Genomic DNA, 11,536 nt, shown 5'->3' with positions numbered 1-11,536 from the left:
TACCCGGAGAATCGAATATATCAATGGTAAGAATATTATTTCACCTTATTTGATTGAGATTAACTTTTTTTTCTAGAATGAATTAACGTCCGAAAGCTGTCCTATCAAAGATGAAAATTCCAGCACTTCGTTAATGCATATGCCAAGTCAAAAGGTAAGAACATACACCACAATTATTGTAAAATCCAAGTTATTTCACTTTCGACTTTAACGAACAGGACTTAGAGCTATCTGGATCGAAAAAAACATGCAGTCTAGAAGAAAATGCAATAGATTGTTTGAACATGGCCAAAGATCTTGCAAACAAATCGAAAACTATGTCTGCCATAGTGGACACGCCTGCTCGGAGAAATGGTTGCTGATGAGCTGATGAGCTTGGTGAAGTCGAAGAGGACATATTCTTCGATACAAAATGGAAAATAATAGAAGTACTCAAAGAAGCAACAACAAAAATTATGGCTCGTAAGGACAGAAGAACCAGAAATGTCTCGAAGTCATCATGGACGTCTTCGGAGCCCTTCTTCAACCAATATAACAGTTTACCGCATAGCCCTCCTTCATCCACACCTGTTAACGTTAATACAGTTGAGAAATTTGAAGACAATTTGGTACTGAACAATTCTTCTGAGCAGTCATATTCTTCACTTCCACGCACAGATGATGAGTTTGCTTTGAAAAGAAACGATAGGAACGAAAAAAAGAAAGGTGTAATCACGAGGGTAGGTACCTGTCAAAAAGACGAAAGACGAAAACGAACGAAAAAACATCCCGTGTAATCGGGGTCTAAGTGTAAAATATCAGCTGATCCAAAGCAACTGGGCTATAAACAAAAATACAAAACTAACCAAGAATTTCTGGTATATGTGGCTATCTGACAAATCTGAATATTGAAGGAATCTAAAACTTGATTTAAAAAAAATTATATTTGTTGGTAAAAATCCGGTCGATTAATAAAATTATCCACTTAAAATTTAATTTTACAATAATTTTGGAACTTGAAATCCAAATGTTTGTATGGTTTTTCATATGTAATTTTTCGTTGACAGCTATCTCAATTGAGCTATTCAACTTGTTTAATAAGGTAAAACAAATAGCCTATCAAAGACAAGATTAAACGCACCCAATGGTGTCTAATCTACTGAATGGCAGTTGAAGACATTCAATGTCTTATTTAACGTCAGTTTAAATTGGGTTCATCAAGCGTTTAACTCAAACTCAAACCAGTTTAAAAAATGTCATATTTGGATACTTTAAAATGTTTGAAATAGCTTACGATTTGATTTTTATGACAGATGATTTCAGCTGTTATTTCCTATGCGATGACAACATCACAAACATATGTATAAAGATTTTGGTTGATCACCGAACTTGAACAATGATACATCCAACAGTTAAACGAAATGTCAAAATGAAACTCTGTTATAAATTCCTTACTGACATTTTGACTCGCCATCCAGAAATGTTCTGAATTTTACAAAATGACAGTTCTTTCCTATGTACTGACACAATGATAAAATAAATAATATATAGGGATTATTGGATCTTTCTTGTGATTCAAAAAATAGTTTTTCATTTTCACACCAGGTGACATTTTTTCTTGTACATTTTGAGATCACTTAAAAGTATTAATTAAGAGCAAAAGATCTAAGGGCAACCCCAATCTGAACGTCAAATAATATGATTTAAATATGTTCATCCGATTTTTTTAAATTTCTTGATCTGATCTGGATTGTGATACTAAAACGCGTCTAATATAAACAGAGTGAATAAGGTCTGTTTGTAGCGGGAAATCGGGATACTTTCTTTTCTAAAATATCAGAAATCCAGAAACAGAACTAATTTTAATAAAAGAATATAACTTTAAGTAAAAAAAAAAGAAATTGTCTCACTTCTTCATCATCGATTCAGAATGGATTCAACCGAGTAAATCTTTTAGAAATTTAAACTGAAATCAATTTAAATTTGAATTTATTTGAAAACGAATTAACTGTCAGACCAAACCTATTTTAACTTCACGTCGAATTTCAATGTCGTTTGATGTTTAGCTCAAACTCAGTTAAAACCAATTAGGTATTTTTCCTTTGAAATAAAAACGTCAACTTATTTTGATAAATTTTGAATGTTCCCTGTTTTTCTTTAAAGATTACTTCAATATTTCGAATTAAGGAAAATATCCCTGTTTTGAAAAAGTGTGGGAAGATTTATTTCTGAATTCCCAAATTATACTCGTAGTCAACCTTTTAAAATGTCGATAATTATAAACTCATTGTTGACTTTTTTATATGAACACAAAAATTTTGTTTTAAAAATACGTAAAATTAAGTAAAAGAACAACAAGAATATTTATTTATAAAACATCAAATAAGCACAAGCAGATTAAAATTGAGAATAAAATTAAAACAAAGCATAAATACAATATTCCTCATACCTTCTGTCAGTTTATGGGAATTCAAACAAAATATAAACACACAACAAAAATAAAAACGTAAAAAGCTAATTAAATTTGAAGCCTCTCGTGACGTCGTCGTCGTCGTTGTTGGTAACGAATGACGACGATGATAACGCTGACGCTGATGCTGATGGTGACGCTGACGACGACGTCAACAGGAGCAATAAAAATAAAGATCCACTTAACAAAAAGTCTATAGACTTGAAGCATTAAGTTAAACGTTCCTGACAGTCACTGTCCGGAGCAGTTAATTGAGTCTGACTGCTGAACGGAGAGAGAGAACAGACACAGAACGTTCAACGTTTTCAACGACTGAGGAACGCTCCTACTCCCGGTCCTACTCGAGTGCATATGGCGCGACGCAGTTCTAGTGGCACAGCAGTTAAAAAAGAAATCTATTCACCGTTAACATTTTTATTTACTAGCACGCCAACGGTGAAAAGTCCTTGAAAAAAAAGGAAAAAATAAAAAATTATACCGGGTGCATATTGTGAAACAAAAATACTAACCAACAAGTTGAAGGACCAAAAGGACAATTGTTGGGGATACAAACAAAAAGTATATGAATCGCACTCTCGACGCAAACTGTCGACTGCAGTACCAGCCAAAGCGGAAGGATGTGGCTGAAGAGTTAGTCTGCCCGTTTTTTTTTTACTCAATTTGTGCTGTTTTGTTTTTGTAATTTGCATGGCTTCTGCTTGAAGTTACTCTGGCTTGGCGTTTTGGCTAACAGCCGAAAGTTGCCTCTGTCTGACACTCCGTATCTGTACTACTGTATCATAATACTCTCGTATCCTAGCACTATTGTTCCGGCCAATTGCCAAACCGCCAGGGCTTGTAACTCAACAGGACACTTGTAAAATTCCAAAAAACAAAAACTACAAATTGCCATCGTTTTAATGCTCTGACTATGAGGTAACCATATACGACGACGACGACGTTAGCATCAGTTAGTGGTGGCAGTTGACGGTCTTTCACCGCGCTTGTAATGGCATGTTAAACAGGAAGGCGGGTGTTCGTCGGATTCAGTTCAGATGCCCAACAGACAGTTCACAGTTTTGCAGACAGTTTTTTGTTTTATTTTTTGGGACTTAGTGGAAGAGCAGTACTGGAGTTGTATTTTTCAGTTTTTTGATTTTTTCATTTTGGCCTGCGGTTTAAGTTGGTGTTAATGTTTTTGTCATGTATTCAGGTCGTGTTAATGGAGACGTTGATGAGAAGGTTTCATCTTTCATCTACTGATGTGGATGATAGCGTAAAAAAGCCTTCAGTGGTAGTTACATCACCACATCTAATCTGTTGGACAATGACCATTAAAAGAACTAAGCTAATAATAGAACACCAATGAAAGTTTGGCTTCGACATTTTTGATCTACAAACTTACACCTGTCACTTTTGACAAATCTTTAGTTTACTATTGAAAATTATGCATTATGTATTTTCCGGATGCATACTCACTCCAGGAGACGTATTTTGACATTTCTTTAATTTTTTTTTGTATTCAATGCCAACTCACAAACAGGAAATTAAGTCAAGTATGACAGAATTATTCAAAAGGAAAAGGTCTCACCCTCCAGTTTGCTGGATGCACTCATTATTTTGTTGAATTCATTCATTGGCTGCGTTCAATCTCAGATAGATAGGATTTCCGAACATATTTTGTGTCTTACATGTAAAAGGAAATTGGATCCAAAACAGCTCGGCTATCAAAAAAGAAATCCTAAGCTGTCCGAGAATTTCTTGAATATTTAACTATCTGACAAAACTGCAGACTGAACATATTGTTTAATTCGAATTAACCTAAAAATTGATACCAAATTTTTATATTTTTGAGTAAAAACCCCATTAATTATTAAAATTATACATTTGACAATAATTTTGGCATCACAATCTAAATATTTGTCTACTGTTTGTAAATAGCAGCAAGTTATTTGTATTATTTGACATATCCATTAATATACTTGTATCAAACACGTTCAATGAGGTATCTAAAAATGTATCTATCCAACATGAGATTGAACGCAGTCATTGTGTCGTTGATTACCCTTTATCGAACTATTTTCCATTTGTGTCCGTTTATATTCTGTTTTATTAGTGAATTATATATCTTAAACCTGTTCAGGTTCCAGACAGATGTCAAAATATTACAGCTTCAAAGTTGACAACTGCTCAAATAATGGGTTGTTAAAATTAATTAAAGAAGTGTCAAATGTAGAAAATTTTAATAATTAGAATGCGTTTATGAAGCGCAAAGCGTTGTTTTTTCTTGTCAAAAGATGACAGCTTCAAAAGTGACAAATACCCTTTACTTTTTTGACTTTTCTATGTTTTTTGATGGCTTACTAATTTAATATCAACTTATCTAAGCAATCCCTAGAAAGATAATTGGAGGGACTTATTTTTAATTATATACTGGCTTAAAACTTTCCGTCGATTAGTTGTGAATTAGTTGCGTCAATTCAAAATTTTGTCATGCAATGTTTTCTATGTTTTTCTTTAGATTGTTTTATTTCTACATTGATTTTGAGTAACTGTAGATGTGTATATTGTGTTTAGTGCAAAGTTTTTTTGGATTTCAAATAATATTGCCCAATTTCAAAAGTATTAAATTTCAGGTCAAAACGAAAACTTAATTTCAAACTTTTTATCAAACTCTACTCATTAACCCGCAATCTTTAAAAAAAAAAGTTCTCTAGAACAATATACGAACAGGAACACTCACTCTCACTCCACCAAGCACATGAATCTCTCTTTCAATTGATATAAAACTTTTTTAATTTCGATCTGACTTATCTATCCAGCAATATGTTTGACCTGTCGCTGTCCCTAGATGATGCTGGAGCTTGAAGCTGGAAACTGATGTCTATATGAGCTCATGATATATTGCTTTCAATGTCCTTTTTTATTATTTGTTCTTTGGGATATACGTTTTGTCGCCCTTTTAGGAAAGGATAGGTACGTGATAAAATCATGAAAATTGCACGTTTCTATGGAATGTCCTTTGACATTTGTCTCACTCTCAACTCACCTTATTTTTTGCCCATCTAAAGTGTAGGTGTAGGTACTTGTCAAAGTTTATATTTTTTTTTTTTGTTAAATATTTGTTAAAAACATGTCCATCTGACATTAAACTTCCCCCACTCCGTACGCCGCCTCGAGTTATAGGAAAGATAGGAATCTGATGTGATGAAGGACCAAACGTGAGATCTGTCGTAACATGATGACACACAATAAAGAGTTTGACAGGATATTATTATAAAACTCAGTTTTTCATCAAAAGTTTCAGAGTTTCTTGTTTTTTTTATATTTTATTACATTTTTTTTCTTTTGACTCTCATACAAAGATGGCGTGGCGCTGTTTCTTAGTTTTATAAAACGTTTTCAACTTTAGACAAAGGCACGAGGCACCCATCAGGAGCGCCATGACCGTCTCCAACGCCTCCTGCCGGTGGCGTCTGTCTAGTATAAGAAAAAGAAAGCAATGATGATGACTGTGAGAATGATGATGATGGTGTGATTATGATGTTGATTTACTTTCTAAGATTACATCGCAGCCATCATCCAGCAACATCAGAGAGAACATCAGCATCATCATCAGAGAAAGAAGACAAGGAGCTAAGCGATTTTAATGATGGTTGAACTCTCCTGCACTCCTGTGTGCAATAGCCAAAGCCCAGCCATCCCCAGGATTAGCTTTGATCCTTTTCTCTGGTTTCTAATTGAATTCGAAGTCTGATGATGGGATGATAATATTGTACTGTACCTAGTATAGAAGCTCCTGGTATTCTATCGTAGAATAAAGCAGTACAGAAAAGAACATTTTTATGTTCGAGTTGGACGGCCAGCACGTCGACGACCCAACGACGGCGGCGGCGGAGAAGACTCGAGTAACATAAAAAATTAATAGGACTTTTCTGACTAATGGCTAAGTGTCGATTAGCAATTAGAAGGACTTATGGGATTATCGTTTGGATTCCTCTGATGGAACTCTCTATAAAATGTATCTTACTTTTATCCAAAAACCTTTATATTTGTATAGGTCCCTATACAACAGAGAATATAAAGAAAATGAAAGAACTCCGAAAGTCAAAGGACTTTAATTGCAATTTGAGGGATATCCTCCAACCTCTGTTATATGAGGTTGCCTTGCTAGTAGTGTAGTAAAGATTTTGAGAAACAGATATTTGGCTTTTTTACAAGAACTAGTTGCAGAAACTTTATGTACCTATTCGGATTAATGTTTAGATCAATTTGGGGTTTTGTAATTGTTTTAAAATGTGGGGTAGAAACTGACCAAAAACTGGTCATCATTTAAGATCTCTTTAAATTCCCTGACGTTTTTGGTAGTGGTTAGTCTTCAGGATGTCATAGAAATTCTTGCCTTTAGTTTGGAGCTAAGGGTTCTGTTTCTAAAGTTTTTTGATCTTAAAGAATGACTTTTTGAGTACAATTTTGAAAGACTTATCAAGGTTAGTGCTACAAAATATCTAAACACTTCAATTATTCAAACAAAATTATTAACGACTTCTGGAGCAGATAATGGAAGTATCAAGTTGTTTTAGGTAATGATCATGGATACCTACAGTTTCTGATAACCTGAATTATTAAGAAAAGGTGTGTTATAATTGAACTCGATCCAGCTAAGATCAATACATATCAATAAATGAAAGTCAGAAATAAGGATTATCCGGCAGCAGCAAGAGAGCGAAGAAATCGTTTAAATAAGCTAAGGTCACACATAAGTTTTCTAAATCGGAACGTCAAAAGTCAATTGAGATGAGAAATGCTTTTAATTTGTGAAAAAAAGGTTTATTTCGATAGAAATGGAAAATTAATTTCGGACCCGGAAAATGGTTCGTTGATAATCAAACAGCTGGCTGGTGACGCTTATGATTTGACAGCTCTTGAAGATCGAAATAGCGATGATGAGAACTGAGAACAGTGTACTGGGAATCGAGAGGAAATCGAAAAATCTAGTCTGCAACTGGGTTGAGAATACAAAATGGTACAAGCTTGTCAGATATGGAAGGACAATTAACTTTTGTCAGTGGTCAGGGAAGCTCTGTGATAGACTATCTATAGTATCGTAGGCAACGAATGGAATGAGCATATGATTGACATGAAAATAGAGACTTTACCGTATTCAGACCACTTTCCAATGATCATAACGTTCGGACTGATTTCCAGAGAAGCTGAAGAAGCCAAGGTTAAAAATTTCGAAATATCAGGTAAGGCTTGATATCTCACTGTTGGGTCAAAGAAATTGTGAACTATACAAGCTGGATAAAATAATCAAGGAATCGTATCCAACTGTTGCTGCCAACAGACAAGCCCAGGTGAACTTAATAGAGCCATGGTTTGATGTAGACTGTAGAAAGGCACGGCACTTATTGTTTAGCTGGCTTAGAGCATACATATATTCCAATAATGGCTACTTCAAAAATCAATATTTGTTGGGTAATAGATCTTTCAAGCTAAAGAAGGCAGCATTCTTCGAAGCTAAATCCAAGAGATAAGCGTCTTGTAAAAGCGGAAAGGAGTTTTGGAACCTGGCAAAGCAGCTTAACGGGAAAAAGTTTTCACTTTCAGAGTTTGTTGAGCCCAACAGAAGGGAAATTTGTTTTTCAATACTCTACTCTGGGTTTTAAAAATGAAACTCTTGATGCTGCAATAAGACACCAAGAAGTGATTTCAGCTGTAATGGAACTTAAAGATGGGAAAGCATGCGGAACGAATGGCATACCAGCAGAGTTTTATAAGTATGGCGCAGCAAGACTAATCAATCGAATGACAACTGTCTATAACTAGAATTCAAGGAGTCCATCATTTTCCTGATTCATAAGAAAGGGAGCTTGGCTTTCTAAATGCTTCATATAAAATATTCACGCTGGTTTTGCAAAAACGTTTTAATAGATGGATAGAAGACAACAAGCTATTAAAGGAATTTCAAGCAAGAAGGACAGGTTATTCGACGGTAGACCACATTTTTACCCTTAAAAGTATCCAGAAACATTCCTGAATTAGGACAAGAACTATATACGTTTTTCGTTCACTTTAAATCTGCATTTGATATGATCGACAGACATGCGCTTATCTAGTTTGGGATGGAATGGAGAAGAGTTATTGAGAGGGTTTAAAACACAATTGGGAGTCAGACAAGGCCGTACATTGAGTCCGAGTCTGTTCGCCTTGTTTATTGAATATCTCACAGACCTCTTACCAGGTGGCATAGACTTTATCGGACAAATAATAAAAGCATTACTGTTTGCGGACGACATTGTTCTTTTGATTTTTAAACGAGAAGAAAGGCGCAATTCAGCGAAAGAGAAATGGTTCTATAATGAAGAGGTCATTGAAGTTTTCACGGAGTTCAAGGAAATTTGAGTTCACTCAACGAAAAATTTGAGCATGGAAATTCATGGAAATCAGAAACTAGTTAAGGCTAAAGGTGCAATTAGTGCAACTTGAAAGAGATGTTTTTCTAACAAAAGTATAGCACATAGCAGCAAGTTTAAGATATTTGAAGCGGTATCTGAGTCTGTCATGCTATACGCAGCACAAACATAGGGAACGAAATAATACGAAACAGTTGAGAAACCTCTCCGATACTATATTAAGCGAATTTTCAGACTGCCATCAAATACACCCAACCCAACTATGTTATTATGTTGGAATCAGAATTATCACCTTCATACGAATCCTAAAAATGCAAGTCGATTTCATCGTGAGAGTTATGGAGATGAACAATAAAAGGCTTCTGAAGATTGTAGCGCTTCAAGTAATACGAACCAAAAGAAGTTGGTGTGCTGATTGGATATATTTGGCAACAGAATGTGGAATAGAACTTAACCTTCTGTGTAATAACCAGAATGATTTAAAAGCTTCTTTATACCAGCTCATTTCCGCAGTGGACATAAAGCAACGAGAGAAATACTTGAATCACGCCATAGGATCTAGTGTGACCGTCTGTTTTTCGTATAGAAGAAGGTAGTGTCGATTCGTTCATATCTCCTATTTAAATGTTCGAGAGAGTTATAGACAGTTGAAATCTGACATTTTTCGAAAAGTTTTACATAGCTGACGTTCTCACATTCAGATCCAGACTCACGTTCATGCTTTTTGTATTTTCTGAGTATCTAAAGTAGTTGATATCTGACACTATCCCAGAATCCAAAACAGCTTTAATTCCAAGCTTTAAGATCATAACTGCCGGATAAATGAATGGATCCGGGTAGTCTCAGATTCGGATAGTGTCAGATCTAAACTATCTCACCTAAATACCATGATTTCTGGAGAAGTTAGACCTTATTCGGATATTACAACTATTAGAATACATGTTTACAGTGTCGGATAATTGGATAACTCTGTCGGATATCACAACTTGTCAGTACTTATCAAAACTACTTGATGCTAATTCCTGGTTAATAAAATAAAATCTCTTTCCCATAGAGAAGTAGAATCTAGTTTCCTACAAATTTATTTAAAGACATAAGAATACTCCTCATTTTAGTTCCTTACCCTTAATAATTTATACGCACAAATGGTTTAAAGTTGTTGTCATCCGCCATATGCCTAAAACCTGTGTGTCCTTCCGTTCTTTTATTTTCTACAAATATTGTACCTTTGGTTTCCAAAGGGAAGAAAAAATTAAAATTATAAATACAAAAATGTAGCTGATTTTATTTGTATACTTCTGTATTTTGTTTTGTTTTTCAAAAGACGACCTTAAACCTCTTGTTTTGTTTTTGTATTAATTAATATAAAAGGTAAAGTTTTTTTTTATTTTTTTAGCTGGCCCAGCACAGAGATGCAAATCATAACATCCTCTTTCTCTCACAACCGCACAATTTGCCTCTATTTCTCGCTTCAATTATCTTACCCAGCAAACATAAGGGCGAACATTCTGCATTTGAATAATAAATGATAATATTAATTAACAAAATTAATTCAGCCCCCCGAGTATAAAAATAAAACCTGAAGAGAAGCAAAAATACAAAATAAAAAAAAATAAAAAAGGGACTAGGATGAGAGACAGAAAAGAGATTATAATGGAATGGGAAGAGACAGACGGAACAGAAGTTGGAAAAAATGAATAATTATTTCGATTACCGCAGCAGAAATAAAAAAAGGAAGAAAATTCGACCGTCATTTCCTTCTATATACATGTATATGTGTGTACACATGCATGCTTCATTAATTCACATACTTATATAAAAGTTCTCTCTCAATCTGCAATGACACAGAAGGGATTGCCAGGTTGGGCTATTTATTGGAAATTGGGCTATTTTTTTTTTTAAATTACTGAAAACAGTTTATTACGACAGCCATATAAGAATAATTGAGCTATAAGTAGCTCTTTGGCGTTATTTTCCTTCGTACAAATAGTAAATTATGTAAACAGTACATTTTTTTATAAATTTTTTAGGTGTGTACAGCAGTGCTATAGTGGTAAGATATTAAAACGAAACTGGGCTATAGTTTGAGCTACTTTAACGGTTTTTAAATTGAGCTGTTTCAGAACATGGCAACCATGGATAAAGGGGGAGTAAAATGAGGATAAGCCATCTAGCATTACAGACACCGCAGGACCAATCTAGCAGGATCAAAATGGCGATGTTGTTATTTCGTGTTGTGTTGGATTCATTAAATTTCTTGTATCTTGTATCTTTTATTTCTTTATTTTTGTATATTTCCTGACTATGGTGCAGTCCTTAAAAAAAATTTTAATTTTGCTGACATTAGTTTAAGGATATTTTATTAAATATAGTAGAGTACTTAATTAATCCCAATTGCGTGTCGGTCGTGTTGTGTGTCAAGTTTAAAAAAAAAAACATAGACATTTCTTAAGGTAAAGCTTCAAATTATACCACACACAAAAGACAAAACTTATTCAATATTTTTCCTTTAAGCTTAAAGTTTATTCATAAAAGTTTTGGCAATTATTTTCTCTTCATTTGAAATGCCCGACGGGATAAGATTTGGACATACGAAGTTTTTAAATTACCCTTTCCGTTGGACTCATTTCTTTTGATTCAAATGGAATAGAAAATAAATTGTGTAGGTGTCATATTTTGTTTTGAAGCTAAT

General features: G+C 34.3%; 1 long non-coding RNA gene across 2 annotated transcripts; it reads left to right on the top strand.

Annotated features, from left to right (window-relative positions):
* The first annotated feature begins 397 nt into the window (after nt 1-397).
* On the top strand, nt 398-11,156 carry LOC129952080 (uncharacterized). 2 transcript variants are annotated; one of them, XR_008782268.1, is made up of 3 exons: nt 398-719; nt 10,241-10,897; nt 10,968-11,156. It is a non-coding gene; the product is annotated as an uncharacterized LOC129952080 (long non-coding RNA). The 2 variants fall into 2 exon arrangements; XR_008782267.1 differs by having other exon boundaries at nt 10,959-11,156.
* The last annotated feature ends 380 nt before the right edge of the window (nt 11,157-11,536 follow it).

The sequence above is a fragment of the Eupeodes corollae genome, chromosome 3 (genome assembly GCF_945859685.1).
Source record: "Eupeodes corollae chromosome 3, idEupCoro1.1, whole genome shotgun sequence".
Lineage (NCBI taxonomy): Eukaryota > Metazoa > Arthropoda > Insecta > Diptera > Syrphidae > Eupeodes > Eupeodes corollae.
The sequence above is the reverse complement of the archived record's forward strand: the minus strand, read 5'-3'. Positions and strand labels throughout refer to the sequence as shown.